Here is a 19,364-nt window from a genome sequence, read left to right as displayed (position 1 = left end):
ACACATAAATCTGGTAGGTTGTAATTATGATATTTGCATTTTGTTTTCCTTCATTTGCTGTAGCATTGAACAGATTCATTTTAGTTCCTCTACGTCTTGGTTGGGAAATTCTTCGATGCGCGATAGACGTTGTTTTCACAAGTCTGTTCCTTTGTAAGCGAGTATATGTTACCGTCAATTTATAAAATGTGATTCTCTCAGGCAATTTATAAAATTAATATGTAAATATTTCAGTCATTTTGACTTAAAAATCTGTCCATTTATTTAACAGATTGACTAAAAATGATTAAGACGTTAAAAAGGGCCTAAAAACACCACAGTAGATTATTATGTAGGATTAGAAGCCAAACAATATAGAAATGTACTTTTCATCGTAACATTTTCAGTTTCTTGATGATGAGAACAAACATAAAAATGTTTGGAATTCGTTGTCACAATAATACAGATGGACATATTTTTCAGTCAATTTATAAAATAACTGAATATTTAGGCGTTTAATTAATGTCCTAAGTGAAAATTTTGCACATTTTGACTGTAAAAATATAAACGCGATAAAATAAGCAATGCTCAGGTGAAATATTTACTTTGTGTTGCAAGTCAAAATAATGTAAACGAAAATCGCACAATTACCAAGCACGTGACTTATCAAAACTTCGTCACCATTACCGATGCTACCCACAAAAATACCTACATTTCCTTATTATTTCCAAAACTGTATTTCAGTTTGTTGATCAATGTGACCATACGCTTTTATACTATCAACAAAAGTGACAAATGCGCTTACGAATTGCTCAGCACCGGTCGTAAACTAGTCTAGATTTCTGCTATATCATCCAAGTACTCACGGGAAAAAACAATAACAAAGGCAACAACCAGTCCCGGGGAATTGCTTTTGATCAGTGCCCCTTTAACACGAAACGTCACCTATATAAGAACAGTCTCTATCATCTGTTGAAACAGATTCCTTTGGCGCCACTGGAGGATAACAGTTTAATAACAATCTTTTTTTAATAAAAATGTGCCTATGTTGAGAATACAACTGTTAAGTTTTTTGCAATACATGTATGTGCAAACTTGGTTCACAATGTGGTCGTTATTGAGCTATGATCGAAGTTTCATGGTTGCTCATCAAGCGGTGAGAACTCTACAGTAGAAAAACAGAAAAACACACCAAAGCAATAAACTGGTCAACTTTCCTCCTTCGGGTGTCCTTACGATACAGCGAAGGATATTCCAATTAAAGGTTTGACTAACAACATTACGGCTATCCCAGTCGTCGAAGGCGCCGCAATTTGGTGTGCAGAAACCTATGATCGTGGGTTCGAGTCCCGGTTCCCCCGATTATGTTTCTAAGTTTGTCAGCATCATACCCGTGCTCGTTGTTTTCACCCAAGTGGTACACGTCTGACCGAAGATACCTACATCACTTCGGACCTTTCTCCCACATTAAGCAGACACGCCGTGATATAACTGAAATACTGTTCAAAGCGGCATTAAACCCATGGAGAATCTTGTATCTTCAGCCAGCTGCACTTCCACGTGTATGCATGTATTATCTAATCTCGTGGTGATTATGTAAAATGTGTATCGTATCGCCCGAATGACTGCACACACAACCATTTTAATGATCATGTCGTTACAGAACCGTGAAAGAGGCAAAAAAAATATTTCAATATGCCCATTCATGTTACATATAAAGCCTTTTTGGGATATGTACTTACACCTGGTGTCTTCATTCATTCATTCATTCATTCATTCATTCATTCATTCATCCATTCATTCATTCATTCATTCATTCATTTCAGTGATCCATTCATTTGTTTCACCACGATGTTGACTTTACGCACAAAGGAATCTGTTTCGGCTGATAACTGAGACTGATTATTCTCGGGCGATGACGTTTTATGTGTACAATCTACAATTGCTTCTTGTCAAGTCTTCACGTCCCCCGAGAACAATTCTTGCAATTCTAAACACAGAGACATAATGAAAATGACAGTCACAATGAACTCGACGGTTGGCACCAACGGATGGGTTAGATGTCAGTACACCTACCTATGGCCGGGTAGTTTCGTATAAAGAAACCTACCCCAGGTGTCTTCCAGTAATTCCCAGCACCACCCGTGGGGATTCCGGGTTAGAATTGTTACCCAGCCAGCTATGCTGGTCTTACGAGGTCGCCGGATGGTCAGGCTAGGTTTCCTGGTTGATAACGTATCATCGTATTCCGACGGCGTGGATCGTTGTTTATAATATCGATCACAGGTTTGTGTAATCAAGACTGGCTTAGTCAAGACAGGCTGCCATCATATAGCAGAAATATTGCTGAGTACCACGTTAAATAACAAAGAAACATAGTCATTGCATGATGAACTGTCTTGAAGAACCAGCTTTACTCCGGACTGGTACACGCGGACGCACGCAGGCACGCGCACACGCACACGCACGCACGCACGCACGCACACACACATTGACTGCAATAATCCTGAACGCGACGTTAAACTCCATTGTACCTCATCCACTGGAGCAGAGAAATTCAAGGACAAGGTCACCATGACATAATGGGCACATAATCTTGCTTATGTCTTTGTGTTGCAACCTAGAAATGGTTACGTACTATATATATACACGCAGTTAATCATAGGTCAGCTGTTCATGTGTCGCATTGGCAGGCTCAGTATTGTCACTACTGTTAATAAAGAGTTGTAGTTGGAAATTTTTCTGGTTTTGTGGGCGAGTGATCTGTCACAGGGTAAAGCAAACTTCTAGTCCATCACAGGGACACTCTACTTTAAACTGATTCACAGTGGAGACGTGGATTGAAGATACAACGACGGATGTAAGTCTCAATTTACGCAAGTTATTCTGAACTTGCTTCACTTTGTTGTGACATTAAGTATATACGGTCAAACACTGCATTGCAAGGCTTTCTGTCAGGTCCCCCTCTCCCCTCACCTGCACAAACATCCTGTGTGTGTCATGTATGTCTGAGCGGGAGCTCCGCCAACCTCATGTATGTCTGAGTTGGATCTCCGCTCACCTCATGTATGTCTGAGCTGCATCTCCGCTCACCTCATGTATGTCTGAGCGGGAGCTCCGCCAACCTCATGTATGTCTGAGTTGGATCTCCGCTCACCTCATGTATGTCTGAGCTGCATCTCCGCTCACCTCATGTATGTCAGCTGGATCTCCGCTCACCTCATGTATGTCTGAGCTGGATCTCCGCCCACCTCATGTATGTCTGAGCTGGATCTCCGCTCACCTCATGTATGTCTGAGCTGGAGCTCCGCTCACCTCATGTATGTCTGAGCTGGAGCTCCGCTCACCTCATGTATGTCTGAGCTGTATCTCCGCTCACCTCATGTATGTCTGAGTTGGATCTCCGCTCACCTCATGTATGTCTGAGCTGGAGCTCCGCCCACCTCATGTATGTCTGAGTTGGATCTCCGCTCACCTCATGTATGTCTGAGCTGTATCTCCGCTCACCTCATGTATGTCAGCTGGATCTCCGCTCACCTCATGTATGTCTGAGTTGGATCTCAACTCACCCTTTGTATGTCTGAGCTGGAGCTCCGCCCACCTCATGTTTGTCTGAGCTGGATCTCAACTCACCTCATGTATGTCTGAGTTGGATCTACGCTCACCTCATGTATGTCTGAGTTGGATCTCCGCTCACCTCATGTATGTCTGAGTTGGATCTCCGCTCACCTCATGTATGTCTGAGCTGTATCTCCGCTCACCTCATGTATGTCTAAACTGGATCTCCTCTCACCTCATGTATGTCAGCTGGATCTCCGCTCACCTCATGTATGTCTGAGCTGGATCTCCGCTCACCTCATGTATGTCAGCTGGATCTCCGCTCACCTCATGTATGTCTGAGCTGGATCTCCGCTCACCTCATGTATGTCTGAGCTGGATCTCCGCTCACCTCATGTATGTCAGCTGGATCTCCGCTCACCTCATGTATGTCTGAGTTGGATCTCAACTCACCCTTTGTATGTCTGAGCTGGATCTCCGCTCACCTCATGTATGTCTGAGCTGGAGCTCCGCCCACCTCATGTTTGTCTGAGCTGGATCTCAACTCACCTCATGTATGTCTGAGTTTGATCTACGCTCACCTCATGTACGTCTGAGTTGGATCTCTGCTCACCTCATGTATGTTTAAGTTGGAGCTCCGCTCACCTCACGTATGTCTGAGTTGGATCTCCGCTCACCTCATGTATGTCTGAGCTGTATCTCCGCTCACCTCATGTATGTCTAAACTGGATCTCCGCTCACCTCATGTATGTCAGCTGGATCTCCGCTCACCTCATGTATGTCTGAGCTGGATCTCCGCTCACCTCATGTATGTCTGAGTTGGATCTCAACTCACCCTTTGTATGTCTGAGCTGGATCTCCGCTCACCTCATGTATGTCTGAGCTGGGTCTCCGCTCACCTCATGTATGTCTGAGCTGGATCTCCGCTCACCTCATGTATGTCTGAGTTGGATCTCAACTCACCCTTTGTATGTCTGAGCTGGATCTCCGCTCACCTCATGTATGTCTGAGCTGGGTCTCCGCTCACCTCATGTATGTCTGAGCTGGATCTCCGCTCACCTCATGTTTGTCTGAGCTGGATCTCAACTCACCTCATGTATGTCTGAGTTGGATCTACGCTCACCTCATGTACGTCTGAGCTGGATCTCCGCTCACCTCATGTATGTCTGAGTTGGATCTCCGCTCACCTCATGTATGTCTGAGCTGTATCTCCGCTCACCTCATGTATGTCTGAGCTGGATCTCCGCTCACCTCATGTATGTCAGCTGGATCTCCGCCCACCTCATGTATGTCTGAGCTGTATCTCCGCTCACCTCATGTATGTCTGAGTTGGATCTCCGCTCACCTCATGTATGTCAGCTGGATCTCCGCTCACCTCATGTATGTCTGAGCTGGATCTCCGCCCACCTCATGTATGTCTGAGCTGGATCTCCGCTCACCTCATGTATGTCAGCTGGATCTCCGCCCACCTCATGTATGTCTGAGCTGTATCTCCGCTCACCTCATGTATGTCTGAGTTGGATCTCCGCTCACCTCATGTATGTCAGCTGGATCTCCGCTCACCTCATGTATGTCTGAGCTGGATCTCCGCTCACCTCATGTATGTCAGCTGGATCTCTGCTCACCTCATGTATGTCTGAGTTGGATCTCAACTCACCCTTTGTATGTCTGAGCTGGATCTCCGCTCACCTCATGTATGTCTGAGCTGTATGTCCGCTCACCTCATGTATGTCTGAGCTGTATCTCCGCTCACCCTTTGTATGTCTGAGCTGGATCTCCGCTCACCTCATGTATGTCAGCTGGATCTCTGCTCACCTCATGTATGTCTGAGTTGGATCTCAACTCACCCTTTGTATGTCTGAGCTGGATCTCCGCTCACCTCATGTATGTCTGAGCTGGATCTCCGCTCACCTCATGTATGTCTGAGCTGTATCTCCGCTCACCTCATGTATGTCTGAGTTGGATCTCCGCTCACCTCATGTATGTCAGCTGGATCTCCGCTCACCTCATGTATGTCTGAGCTGGATCTCCGCTCACCTCATGTATGTCAGCTGGATCTCTGCTCACCTCATGTATGTCTGAGTTGGATCTCAACTCACCCTTTGTATGTCTGAGCTGGATCTCCGCTCACCTCATGTATGTCTGAGCTGTATGTCCGCTCACCTCATGTATGTCTGAGCTGTATCTCCGCTCACCTCATGTATGTCTAAGTTGGATCTCTGCTCACCTCATGTATGTCTGAGCTGGATCTCCGCTCACCTCATGTATGTCAGCTGGATCTCTGCTCACCTCATGTATGTCTGAGTTGGATCTCAACTCACCCTTTGTATGTCTGAGCTGGATCTCCGCTCACCTCATGTATGTCTGAGCTGGATCTCCGCTCACCTCATGTATGTCAGCTGGATCTCCGCTCACCTCATGTATGTCTGAGTTGGATCTCAACTCACCCTTTGTATGTCTGAGCTGGATCTCCGCTCACCTCATGTATGTCTGAGTTGGATCTCCGCTCACCTCATGTATGTCTGAGCTGGAGCTCCGCCCACCTCGTGTTTGTCTGAGCTGGATCTCAACTCACCTCATGTATGTCTGAGTTGGATCTACGCTCACCTCATGTATGTCTGAGTTGGATCTCCGCTCACCTCATGTATGTCTGAGTTGGATCTCCGCTCACCTCATGTATGTCTGAGCTGTATCTCCGCTCACCTCATGTATGTCTAAACTGGATCTCCTCTCACCTCATGTATGTCAGCTGGATCTCCGCTCACCTCATGTATGTCTGAGCTGGATCTCCGCTCACCTCATGTATGTCAGCTGGATCTCCGCTCACCTCATGTATGTCTGAGTTGGATCTCAACTCACCCTTTGTATGTCTGAGCTGGAGCTCCGCCCACCTCATGTTTGTCTGAGCTGGATCTCAACTCACCTCATGTATGTCTGAGTTTGATCTACGCTCACCTCATGTACGTCTGAGCTGGATCTCCGCTCACCTCATGTATGTCTGAGCTGTATCTCCGCTCACCTCATGTATGTCTAAACTGGATCTCCTCTCACCTCATGTATGTCAGCTGGATCTCCGCTCACCTCATGTATGTCTGAGCTGGATCTCCGCTCACCTCATGTATGTCAGCTGGATCTCCGCTCACCTCATGTATGTCTGAGTTGGATCTCAACTCAACCTTTGTATGTCTGAGCTGGATCTCCGCTCACCTCATGTATGTCTGAGCTGTATGTCCGCTCACCTCATGTATGTCTGAGCTGTATCTCCGCTCACCTCATGTATGTCTAAGTTGGATCTCTGCTCACCTCATGTATGTCTGAGCTGGATCTCCGCTCACCTCATTTATGTCAGCTGGATCTCCGCTCACCTCATCTATGTCTGAGTTGGATCTCAACTCACCCTTTGTATGTCTGAGCTGGATCTCCGCTCACCTCATGTATGTCTGAGTTGGATCTCCGCTCACCTCATGTGTGTCTAAACTGGGTCTCCGCTCACCTCATGTATGTCTGAGTTGGATCTCCGCTCACCTCATGTATGTCTGCGCTGGATCTACGCTCACCTCTTGTATGTCTGAGCTGGATCTCCGCTCACCTCATGTATGTCTAAGTTGGATCTACGCTCACCTCATGTATGTCTAAGTTGGATCTCTGCTCACCTCTTGTATTTCTGAGCCCACTCCGCTCACCTCATGTGTGTCAGAGCTGTATCTCCGCTCACCACCTGTATGTCTGAGATAGATCTACGCTCACCTCATGTATGTCTAAGTTGGATCTCTGCTCACCTCTTGTATGTCTGAGCTGGATCTCTGCTCACCTCATGTGTGTCTGAGCTGGATCTCCGCTCACCTCATGTGTGTTTGAGCTGGGTCTCTGTTTACTTCATGTATGTCTGAGCTTGATCTCCTTTGACATCATGCTTGTCGGAGCTGGAGCTGCACTCATCTCACGTGTGAACTGAAGCTCCGTTTATCTAATGTCTCTCTGAGCTGAAGCTCCATTTATCTAATGTCTATCTCAGCTAATGCTCCGTTCATCTAATGTCTGTCTGAACTGAAGGTCCGTTTATCTTATGTCTGTCTGAGCTTAAACTCCGTTTATCTAAGGTCTGTCTGAGCTGAAGCTCCGTTTATCTAATGTCTGTCTGAGCTGGAGCTCCGTTTAATTAATGTCTGTCTGAGCCGAAGCTCCGTTTATCTAATGTATGTCTGAGCTGGAGCTACGTTTATCTAATGTCTGTCTGAGATGACGCTCCGTTTATCTAATGTCTGTCTGAGATGACGCTCCGTTTATCTAATGTATGTCTGAGCTGGAACTTCGTTTATCTAATGTATGTCCGAGCTGGAACCCCGCCCACCTCGTGTATGTCTGAGATGACGCTCCGCTTACCTAATGTATCTCTGAAGCTACGATCACCTACATACACATTGGTGTATGTTTGTCTGAGCTTGAACTCCGCTCATATTGTGCGTTTGTCTGAGCTGGAACTCCGCTCATATTGTGCGTGTGTCTGAGCTTGAAACTCCGCTCATATTATGCGTTTGTCTGAGCTGGAACTCCGCTCATATTGTGCGTGTGTCTGTGCTGGAAACTCCGCTCATATTGTGCGTTTGTCTGAGCTGGAACTCCGCTCATATTGTGCCTTTGACTGATCTGGAAACTCTGCTCATATTGTGCGTTTGTCTGAGCTGGAATTCCGCTCAAATTGTGCGTGTGTCTGAGCTGGAAATCCCGCTCATATAATGCGTTTGTCTGAGCTGGAACTCCACTCATATTGTGCGTTTGACTGAGATGGAAACTCTGCTCATATTGTGCGTTTGTCTGAGCTTGAACTCCGCTCATATTGTGCGTGTGTCTGAGCTGGAAATTCCGCTCACATAATGCGTTTGTCTGAGCTGGAACTCCGCTCATATTGTGCGTTTGACTGAGCTGGAAACTCCACTCATATTCTGCGTTTGTCTGAGCTTAAACTCCGCTCATATTGTTCGTTTGTCTGAGCTGGAAATTCCGCTCATATTGTGCGTTTGTCTGAGCTTGAACTCTGCTCACATTGTGCGTTTGTCTGAGCTGGAACTCCGCTCATATTGTGCGTTTGTCTGAGCTGGAAACTCCGCTCATATTGTGCGTTTGTCTGAGCTTAAACTCCGCTCATATTGTTCGTTTGTCTGAGCTGGAAATTCCGCTCATATTGTGCGTTTGTCTGAGCTGGAACTCCGCTCATATTGTGCGTTTGTCTGAGCTGGAAACTCCGCTCATATTGTTCGTTTGTCTGAGCTGGAACTCTGCTCATATTGTGCGTTTGTCTGAGCTGGAACTCCGCTCATATTGTGCGTTTGTCTGAGCTGGAAACTCCGCTCATATTGTGCGTTTGTCAGAGCTGGAAACTCCACTCATATTGTGTGATTGTCTGAGCTTGGAGTCATTTCATATTGTTCGTTTATCTGAGCTGGAAACTTTGCTCATTGTTGTGCGTGTGAGTACATGTACGTATATACGCCGATCGCGCGCGCGTGCGTGCGTGCGTGCGTGCGTGCGTGCGTGCGTGCGTGCGTGTGTGTTTATGTACAGTTTATATGCTGCGTTTCAAACGTCCCGGAACGGAGATGCCCGTGTAATCCTTCATTCCCCATTAAGAGCTATTTCCCGGGAGACGGCAGTTTGTCCTCTGTACGACGTTACTGTACAGTGTTCTATTGACATACCTGGGCGTCTCAGTTTTCTATACAAAGAGAGCGTCACATTATAGTCGGCGGTTTGTGTTCTAAAATTCGTGGATAAAAACAACAACGCTCATAGGACCTCTTCACCTCAACGGTTAAACATCCGTATGACGTCACGTGTCTCTTCATCACGTGTGTAATAATCTGATAAGGGTGATATAAAAGATCAACTTTTGTGACAGTCGCCGCCTTAATTTGTTTGTTTGTTGTTAAACACCGCACTGAACAGTATTCCAGCTGTATGACAGCGGTCTGTAAATAATCGAGTCTGGACCAGACAATCTAGTGGTTAACATCATGAGCATCGATCTACGCATTGGGATACGATGACATGCATCAACCAAGTCAGCGAGCCTGATTACCTGATCCCGTTTGTCGCCTTTTACGACAAGCACGATCGCCTTTTACGGCAAGACCGATTCTACCCCGGATCTTCATTGGTTCGCCGCCTTTGTATGTAAACAAGGACTTAGAGATAGAAAACGTAATGTAAAATCAAATACCCTTGACACGTTGATGTAAGCCATTTGAACCTCTGGTGAAATATTGACACTCATAACATGTACACAAAGGTAAGTTACTAAACACTTATTCACCACTATGTATATGGCTGGAATATTGCCCATACACTTACTCAGTCACCATATAGCTGGGGAATAGCGCGTTAAACAACAAACAAACAAACCCCACTCTTATTTATTTAGGTTCTTCAGAAGCACATTATTCTAAAGTCTCTTTTTAAAGTGTTCTGTATTAAATTCAAGTCACGGATGTTTCTGGCACACAGTCGATAAGTACAGGCAGTTGTGAAATGTGCTAACCGGGGCGCTAAACATTTACTCACTCACTTATCATCGATCAATTTTAATAACCACAGTTACTTTAGACTTTGGGGGTATACAAAGGCGTTGAAGGTCATAGCGATATATTAGACATTGCCATTCTGCTGTAACAGCAACATTAAGGTGGACCTACTCATCGCCCTTACAGCTGCATTTGTTACATGTAAATCACTCACTCACTCTAAAAGCAACATTCAGGTCGACCAACTCATCGACCTTACGTCTGCATCTGTTACATGTAACTCACGCACTCACTCACTCACTCACTCACTCACTCACTCTAAAAGCAACATTCAGGTCGACCAACTCATCGTCCTTACGTCTGCATCTGTTACATGTAAATCACTCACTCACTTTAAAAGCAACATTCAGGTCGACCAACTCATCGTCCTTACGTCTGCATCTGTTACATGTAACTCTCTAACTCACTCACTCTAAAAGCAACATTCAGGTCGACCAACTCATCGTCCTTACGTCTGCATCTGTTACATGTAAATCACTCACTCACTCTAAAAGCAACATTCAGGTCGACCAACTCATCGACCTTACGTCTGCATCTGTTACATGTAAATCACTCACCCACTCTAAAAGCAACATTCAGGTCGACCAACTCATCGTCCTTACGTATGCATCTGTTACATGTAAATCACTCACTCACTCTAAAAGCAACATTCAGGTCGACCAACTCATCGTCCTTACGTCTGCATCTGTTACATGTAAATCACTCACCCACTCTAAAAGCAACATTCAGGTCGACCAACTCATCGTCCTTATGCTAAACTGGTTTTACAAGGTTGTTGCATTTGCGCGTTTCTGTAGCATGTACCAAGTTTGGACGAAGTAAATTTTGTATCTTTCTCTTTGAGATAAGAGTCAAACTCATTTAAGAACTAGTGATAAACGTTAGAAGTCAAAAATTGAGTAATTCATATATACGAAAAATGTAAAGGAGAAATAAGAGAAAACAATCCAGAGAAGAAGATAATATCATTATGTACATACAATAATGAATATATGAACTATGAGTGAGTGAGTATGGTTTTACGCCGCTTTTAGCAATATTCCAGCAATATCACGGCGGGGTACACCGGAAATGGGCTTCACACATTGTACCCATGTCGGGAATCGAACCCTGGTCTTCGGCGTGACGAGCAAAGGCTTTAACCACTAGGCTACCCGACCGCTCCTATATGAACTATGAAATAGACTGAGTAGGGGAAAAAAGCATACCGAGTTTCTCTTTTCATCTTATTGCAGAAAAAAAACAGTGGTTAAAACTTAAATGTGATTTAAGTTCTATTTAACCATCGATCATCCCATTTCAACACTTTGTAAAATGCAATCAGTGGCTGTGTAATGTTGTGTAAATATTAATTGGTTCAGTGAAGACTGGGATAAGAAATGAATTTACCAGCACATGACCCCAATATCTACCATGTTTGACTTCTTGTAAATTTGTATAACGCTTTAACCCCTGGAATCGCGTGAGTGAGTGAGTGAGTTGGGTTTAACGCCGCTTTTAACAGTATTCCAGTTATATCACGGCGTGTCAGCTTAATGTGGGAGGAAAGCCCGAAGTGATGCAGGTCTTAGACGTTTACCACTTCGGTGAAACCCACGAGCACGGGTATGGTGCTGACAAACCTAGAACCATAATCGGGGCGGACCGGGATTCGAACCCACAATCATAGGTTTTCTGGCGTGCCCAAGGGACGGAACACTGCACAGCGAATCGCGGGGCCTTATATACGACTTAGACGGAATTTATTTATTTTATTACGTCAATCGTTACTATGATCAATAGCGGTATTGATGTTAACTGATCATAGTTTGTTCTCCCGTCGATGTACTACAATTGACCAGTTACTAATTAGTATGTCCCGACAGTTGGATCAGCCATAACGCTCCATTAGATGCTCGCTTCATGCATGTACCACCACGGCAGCACAGAACTTTCATGTTTGTTCACGTTTGTTCACGTTTGTTCACGTATCTTATCCTTGTTTCGCATTAAAAATATATACATGCAGTACATAGTAAAATGGAACTGATCACAAAGCAAACATCCAATGTTGATTATGTATTAATAAATCGTTTGAAGCAAATAAAACCTTTTATTGAGCGAGGCGCTCGTAAAAGATTTATTTTAACGCCCTTCAGTGTCGCGTGCATACACCCACAAAATAAAAAAAGCCTGTGGGTGAAGCATTTTTTAAAACATTTTTTCTATGGTTTTTTTAAACAAACTATAAACTGCGTCTTTGTGCATTAACTGTCAAAGAAGGTGTTTCACATATAGGATGCATCCTTGTTAGGACTAAATATATGGTGTGTTGCAGGTGTTTGTTTGTTTGTTGTTTAACGCCGCACTTAGCAATATTCCACCTCTGTGAAGGCGGTCTGTTAATATATTTGAGTAATGACCAGACAATCCAGTGATTGACATCAAGTACATCGATCTACGCGATTGGGATACGATGACATGCATCAACCAAGTCAGCGAGCCTGACCACCCAATCCCGTTAGTCGCCTTTTACGGCAAGCATGGTCATTGGTTTTAAAATTACCCTATATCTTATGGGAGTAAATATTATTGATTATCATATATTATACCTGTCAATGGTATGAGACATTTTGCATGTGCGATAGAGCCATCACGGAGAAGGTCATATCACAGGGGGTGTAATAATCAGACCCGTATTACATCCCCTGCTGGGCTGATATGGCTTCTCAACGTATTATTAATAAGCGGTCGATATCACTATCAGCCCGGGTTTTAAGAAATTGGAGTTACGTCCCTTAGTGTGTCGTCTGCTCGTCTGCTCCTCTGCTCGGCGAGCTTTCCAGTGACTTCCAAACAAGGTGAAAATGTATTGCATTCACTTGCAAATAGATAATTTTACAATTTGATGCTATGGTTCTTGATAAAAAAATTATTATATGGCAGTTTTCATATCCCCACCCGACATCAACCCTCGACCCCCATCAGCCCCCAGGCCTTCGGCCTGAGATGGGGCCGGATCTCGAGTTGATACGGTGTATGATATGAAAACGGCCATATAATAACCTCTAAATATCCAAAGAAATATATCAATATCCAATGTGAATGATAACTTTAGAGTAAATATTCAATGGTTTAAATATACCTGGAGCCCCGGGTTAGAAAACAGATGTTCAACTGCTGAAATGGATACGACCAGGGTGGCGTTTTATGAAACTACGACCACCTCAGCACAACGACACAGTTTAGACTATCCCAAGGATCGCCTTACGACCGTTTGAGTCTAGTAACAACTTCGGTAAGTCCCCCGTGTTACTTCATGGTAATGTACTAGGGTCGTTCTCGCTCTACTTACTTCGTTATACAGCTTCAGTGAATGTCCTGTGTGCATGGGTATATTATGTCGTATTAGTTTAAACATGTTTTATAAACGTGAGTGAAATTAATTGGAGACACGTTTTAGGGACCGACGGACAATTTGAAGGGGGATGGGATTTTATAAAAAGAAATAGATTGTTCCTGAAAATTATTCTAAAAAACAATTATGATCAGACCTTTAAAAAAAAGGAATTGCCTGCCACAAAAATGACATTGTTGCAAGGCGTTTCAGAAAATTCAGGTTCATATTAATAAATGACAATATCTGTGCAATTACATGTTAAAGGGGCACTGATCTAAAGCAATTCCCCGGGACTGGTCGTTGCCTTTGTTATTATTGTCCCCCCCCCCCCCGTGAGTATACGGATGATACGCAACGCAACTGAGCGTGACAAGAGACTGGGCTACCGATTGCAAGGGCAGCTGAATAAACTTAGAGGCAATATTTGTTTTACGCATTTTTGAACACTGACTGGTAAGCCGTGATCTATAAAGATTTCGATAAAGGGCGCATGTTCAGTAATTTCTTCAGCCTAAACAAACAAAGAGAACGGCGGAGCTCATCGGATGTCGTCATTTGGTGGTGATGGTTATAATTTAATAATAAAAAAGTATCCATGCAGTGAAAGCATTTTCGGATTTCGGATTGCGTCGATAATACGATTACTACTCCCTTGTTGTCATCCACGTTTTCTGGTATAACCCTACACTTGTGATTTTGTCGTCATTCACTTGATGATCAGTTAATGAATTTATTACAGGTATAATTAGTGGTAGCACCACTCAGATTACCTGACAAAGGTTCCCATTTGGCATTTATTGTGTCTGGTGTAATTATTCAATCTAAATCCAGGTTTGAAGTGAGGTGAAATGTGTTCTATGTAATATGCACGTGGCAGCCCATAAAGAGATGAATGATTAGTTGATTTACTTTTTTTGTAAATCAACGGATGGTTCCTAGTCATCAAAGGATTAACAGAAAATACCTTGATTGATTAATCACTGTTATCTTGCACAGTGGATATGTCAAAAGTGAGTGTTCACATGTCTAGGTTTTATAAAACAAAGGGAATATACTCATATCATTGCGTGAAGTGCCGATGTAAAAACAACATAATTTGTTCAAAGGGTTAACCGATAATACGTTGATTGATTGCTCTTTGTTATCTAACTCAATGGATTTTTTTAGGAACCGTGGACGTTATGAAAATAGTTGTCACGTGAGCTTTCTCAGCCGACCTTTGAGACTTGACACCTAAGTGTAACACCTGTAACAATCTAACTGATCAGTTAATAAACGAACACGGGTCATAATATCCCGAAACCAAATATATATTTTAAAATATTTGATTGTTACAGAGACATGTGACTTCGAACAAGTTTCTTTGTACAGCTGCAGACGTGTGGGATATTGTTCCTTTGTGTGGCTATTCACGGATACATTCCTCGAACAAGGAAGCTGCCTAAAATTATACACATAAATCTGGTAGGTTGTAATTATGATATTTGCATTTTGTTTTCCTTCATTTGCTGTAGCATTGAACAGATTCATTTTTGTTCCTCTACGTCTTGGTTGGGAAATTCTTCGATGCGCGATAGACGTTGTTTTCACAAGTCTTTACCTTTGTAAGCGTGTATATATTACAGACAATTTATAAAATGTGATTCTCTAAGGCAATTTATAAAATATGTAAATATTTGAGGCATTTTGACTGAAAAATCTGTCCATTTATTTAACAGATTGACTAAAAATGGTTAAGACGATCAAAAGGGCCTAAAAACACCACAGTAGATTATTATGTAGGATTAGAAGCCAAACAATATAGAAATGTACTCTTCATCGTAACATTTTCAGTTTCTTGGTGATGAGAAAAACATAAAAATGTTTGGAATTCGTTGTCACAATAATACAGATGGACATATTTTTCAGTCAGTTTATAAAATAACTGAATATTTAGGCGTTAAATAAATGTCCTAAGTGAAAATTTTGCACATTTTGACTGTAAAAATATAAACACGATTAAATAAGCAATGCTCAGGTGAAATATTTACTTTGTGTTGCAAGTCAAAATATTGTAAACGAAAATCGCACAATTTCCAAGCAAGTGACTTATCAAAACTTCGTCACCATTGGCATTACCGATGCTACCCACAAAAATACCTACATTTCCTTATTATTTCCAAAACTGTATTTCATTTTGTTGATCAATGTGACCGTACGCTTTTATACTATCAATAAAAGTGACAAATGCGCTTACGAATTGCTCAGCACAGGTCGCAAACTAGTCTAGATTTCTGCTATATCATCCAAGTACTCACGGGAAAAAACAATAACAAAGGCAACAACCAGTCCCGTCGAATTGCTTTTGATCAGTGCCCCTTTAACACGAAACGTCACCTATATAAGAACAGTCTCTATCATCTGTTGTGTCACAGGTCCCGTACTGTACACAACCCTCCGCGCCTACCAAGCTCGGTTCGCTCACCAGCTTAAACTGCACGGCTGTCAATCACCCAGGCCCCTGGGACTGACAAATATGAACTTGGAAATGGAGATGGCGGACTTATGTCCAGAAATTACAATTGTTGAGAGTTCGCCCAACTCTCAAGAGAACCAGCCCAGTTCTCGAAAGGGTCAGCCCAACCCAAATGAAGGGAATCCCTTCACTCTGGTCACGAGAAAAACTGCCAAAAAAACAGCCAACTTGACTTATAGTCAAGCCGCGCTAAATGTCCCTGACCGTTTTCAGGATAGATTCACGTTCTCAGGAACTAAAAACAAAGAAAATATTGATTATAGTGCCCTATGGGCTCAAGGCATGCTTAAACGCAAACAGCCTCAATCTAGCCCACCTAAGGCTAAAATGGTACAGAAACGACAAAAAATGGTCTCATCAGAATCAAAGACACAACAAAATAGAAGACCACAAACCAAATGGGAAAAAGTAGTCTTTAGCGCAGACTTCTCCCAAGATCTTAATAAGATCCTAACAGCTCAAGATATTGCCAAAGAGCTGAAGCACAAAAATATTATTCGAATAAATAAGTGTGGAAGAGGGTATGTTGTTGTCGGGGACAACCTCACAGAGTCAATTGATATGCCCAAAAGCATAAACGGGATCAAACTAAAATGGGATACCCCAAAGTGGCTTAGCAATGTCAGATGTGCGGTACATCTAGACAAAAAAATTAATGACGACGAGCTTTATCAAATTGTCTGTCAAGCCCAAAAGAAAGTCACTCAACCTACAATCCTGTCGGCATTCAGGATCAAATCAATGGGCACAAACAACACACGAGTAGTAATACTCACATTACTTGGACAGTCAGTCCCCGGCCACCTTAATCTAGGTGGCAAGGACATAAAAACCATGCCATACAGGAAAAGGCCAACCCAGTGCACAAACTGTATGCTCTATGGACATACAAAAACATCATGTAACCAGCCACCCAAGTGCAAAAACTGTTCCCGAGTTTCTTGCAAAGAAAACTGCAACACATGGTGCACAAACTGCAGGAAAGAGGGTCACTCATCCTTGGCGCCGAAATGTCCTAAACGCTTGCTCATCAGCAAACGTATAAATAAAATACCTACTCAGCAATCTGAATCCAAATCTATTCAACCCACTGAGGTCGAAAAAACCCAAGCGACTACTGATCACTCTACTGAGCAAACAATGGAATCTGTGAGCACTGAGCAAACAATCGAAACTGTGAGCACTGATCCGCCTACTCACAGGCACAAAGCCACTGCAAAACGCAAGGGAAAAAAGACCCAAGCTTCCCAATCAAACCCCATGCCTTCTAATCCTCAAACTGAGGAACACAGCAAACGAATCAGTCAGGCAAAGAAAACACCAGCTCATGGTACACAAAAGGCTCAGAACACAAACAAAGTTGTAGAGTTCATTGCCACGGCATTGATCCAAATTACAAGCAGAAAAATGAGTGTCAAAGCCAAAGCCACCTGCATCCTCAAACTGGCTTCCAAAATAATGAAATACAAAGGAACAAAGAAACAGTTCCTAAATAGGGTATGCCCTAAAACTCAATAAGCGCTCATCTATAAATTATCATGGACTTGCTTTTACTACAGTGGAACGCAAATGGCCTTAAGAGCCACGGCAATGAACTGACTGCACTCGTCAAAAAAAAGGTGATCAAGCCTCATGTCATTCTAATACAGGAGACTAAACTCAGTGAAAAAGCCAAATTCACACTACCTGGGTATACCCAATATAGAAAAGACAGAAAAAGACTTATGCCAGGCAATAAGGGAGGAGGACTAATCACCCTTGTCCACGACAGCTGTACCTCCAAAAAAATTGAAGCAAATGTAGGGAACCTTGAAACCCAAGTAATCTCCCTAAAACTGGCAAATGGCAACGAATTACGCATAGCTAACATATATCACAGGGTTACCCATGAAACGAACATGGAAGAGCTAACAAGACTAGCTCAAATAGTAGGCAAAAATGGGATAATCCTTGGTGACTTTAATGCCCACAGCCCTCTTTGGGAAGACAGGAATGATTCATGCAAATATGGCAAAATGGTAGAGAAATGGGTTGAGGACGACAATCTCATAACTCTGAACAACGGCAGTCACACGCGTTATGACCAAGTCCACAACACGTGGAGTTCAATTGATCTCACAATTGCCACCAAAAACCTCGCCTCACATTGCCAATGGCAAGTCCATGACGACACTTGGGGAAGCGATCACCTTCCTATACTCACCTACATAGGTAGCCCACCACAATTAGAGGAACAGCCCAATCCTCAGCCCACATGGGACTATGCAAAGGCTGACTGGCCTAAATTCAGGAAGGAATGTGTATCATTCAAGTCCTCAGAAATTGCCTCGGATGATCCTGATCTTTTTTGCCAAAATCTCACCTCAGCAATTATTGCCGCAGCTGAAAAATCAATTCCAAAAAAAGACCACAAAACTGGCAAAACGCCGGTACCATGGTGGAACAGGGAAATAGCAAAAGCTAGGAGAGTGAGAAAGAAAGCCCTAAATAGGTCAAAAAGGGATAAATCAGCCTTTGCCCAAGTCCGAGCAGCCAGGACGAAAGTAAGACAACTCATAGACGATTCTAAAAAAGAGTCATGGCAGACCTTCTGCAAATCCCTTAATGAGAAAACAAATGCTAAAACAGTCTGGAGCAAAATACACGCAATCAGGGGTAAGCGTAAACCCACAAAAATTCCCAAGTTAGCCAACGCCCATACAGTCAAAGAAAAGGCCAACATTCTAGCTGAGCACTTCTCATCTGTCAGCAGCAACACAAATTGCAGCGAAGAATTCAAACAGGCAAAAATGCTTATGCCTAAGATCTCAAAACGGCCGCAAAGCAAGCATCTGGTATACAATATACCATTTACTGTGACAGAGTTTGATGATGCGATACAACATAGAAAAGGCACAGCACCTGGTCTTGACACAACCAGCTACGAGATATTGAAAAACCTACCTGATCAAACCAAAGGCTTACTCACTGAGTTGTATAACACGATATGGTCCAAAGGAGAAGTCCCAAAAGCATGGAAACATGCTGCGGTTATCCCGCTGCTAAAGCAAGGGAAAGACGAAGCCCTACCAAACTCTTATCGACCGATCTCACTCACCTCAAACATGTGCAAAGCCATGGAAGCCATGGTTACAAAAAGGCTCATGCATCATCTTGAAACTGGCAACCACATAAAACCTGACCAAAGTGGCTTCAGGAAGGGACACTCGTGTCTAGATCATATTCTAAGACTGGAAAATGAAATAAAAAAAGCCCAATTAAACAGACAATACCTAGCCGCAGTATTTCTGGACTTCAGCAAAGCCTTCGACATGGTATGGCATGACGGACTCCTCTCAAAACTATCACAAAATGG

The 19,364-nt window shown here is 43.3% G+C and overlaps 1 protein-coding gene across 1 annotated transcript in view; it reads left to right on the top strand.

The window, feature by feature from the left end:
• The first annotated feature begins 2,673 nt into the window (after nucleotides 1–2,673).
• The window catches only part of LOC124135261 (sulfotransferase 1B1-like), a 42,197-nt gene continuing 25,506 nt past the window's right edge, over nucleotides 2,674–19,364 (top strand). Inside the window, exon 1 of the mRNA XM_046500529.2 lies at nucleotides 2,674–2,839. The gene's annotated coding sequence lies outside the window, so the exon portion shown is untranslated. The remainder of the gene's footprint in view (nucleotides 2,840–19,364) is intronic.

This window comes from Haliotis rufescens, unplaced genomic scaffold (genome assembly GCF_023055435.1).
Source record: "Haliotis rufescens isolate VD_foot unplaced genomic scaffold, xgHalRufe1.0.p SCAF_15, whole genome shotgun sequence".
In the NCBI taxonomy this organism is placed as follows: domain Eukaryota; kingdom Metazoa; phylum Mollusca; class Gastropoda; order Lepetellida; family Haliotidae; genus Haliotis; species Haliotis rufescens.
The sequence above is the reverse complement of the archived record's forward strand: the minus strand, read 5'-3'. Positions and strand labels throughout refer to the sequence as shown.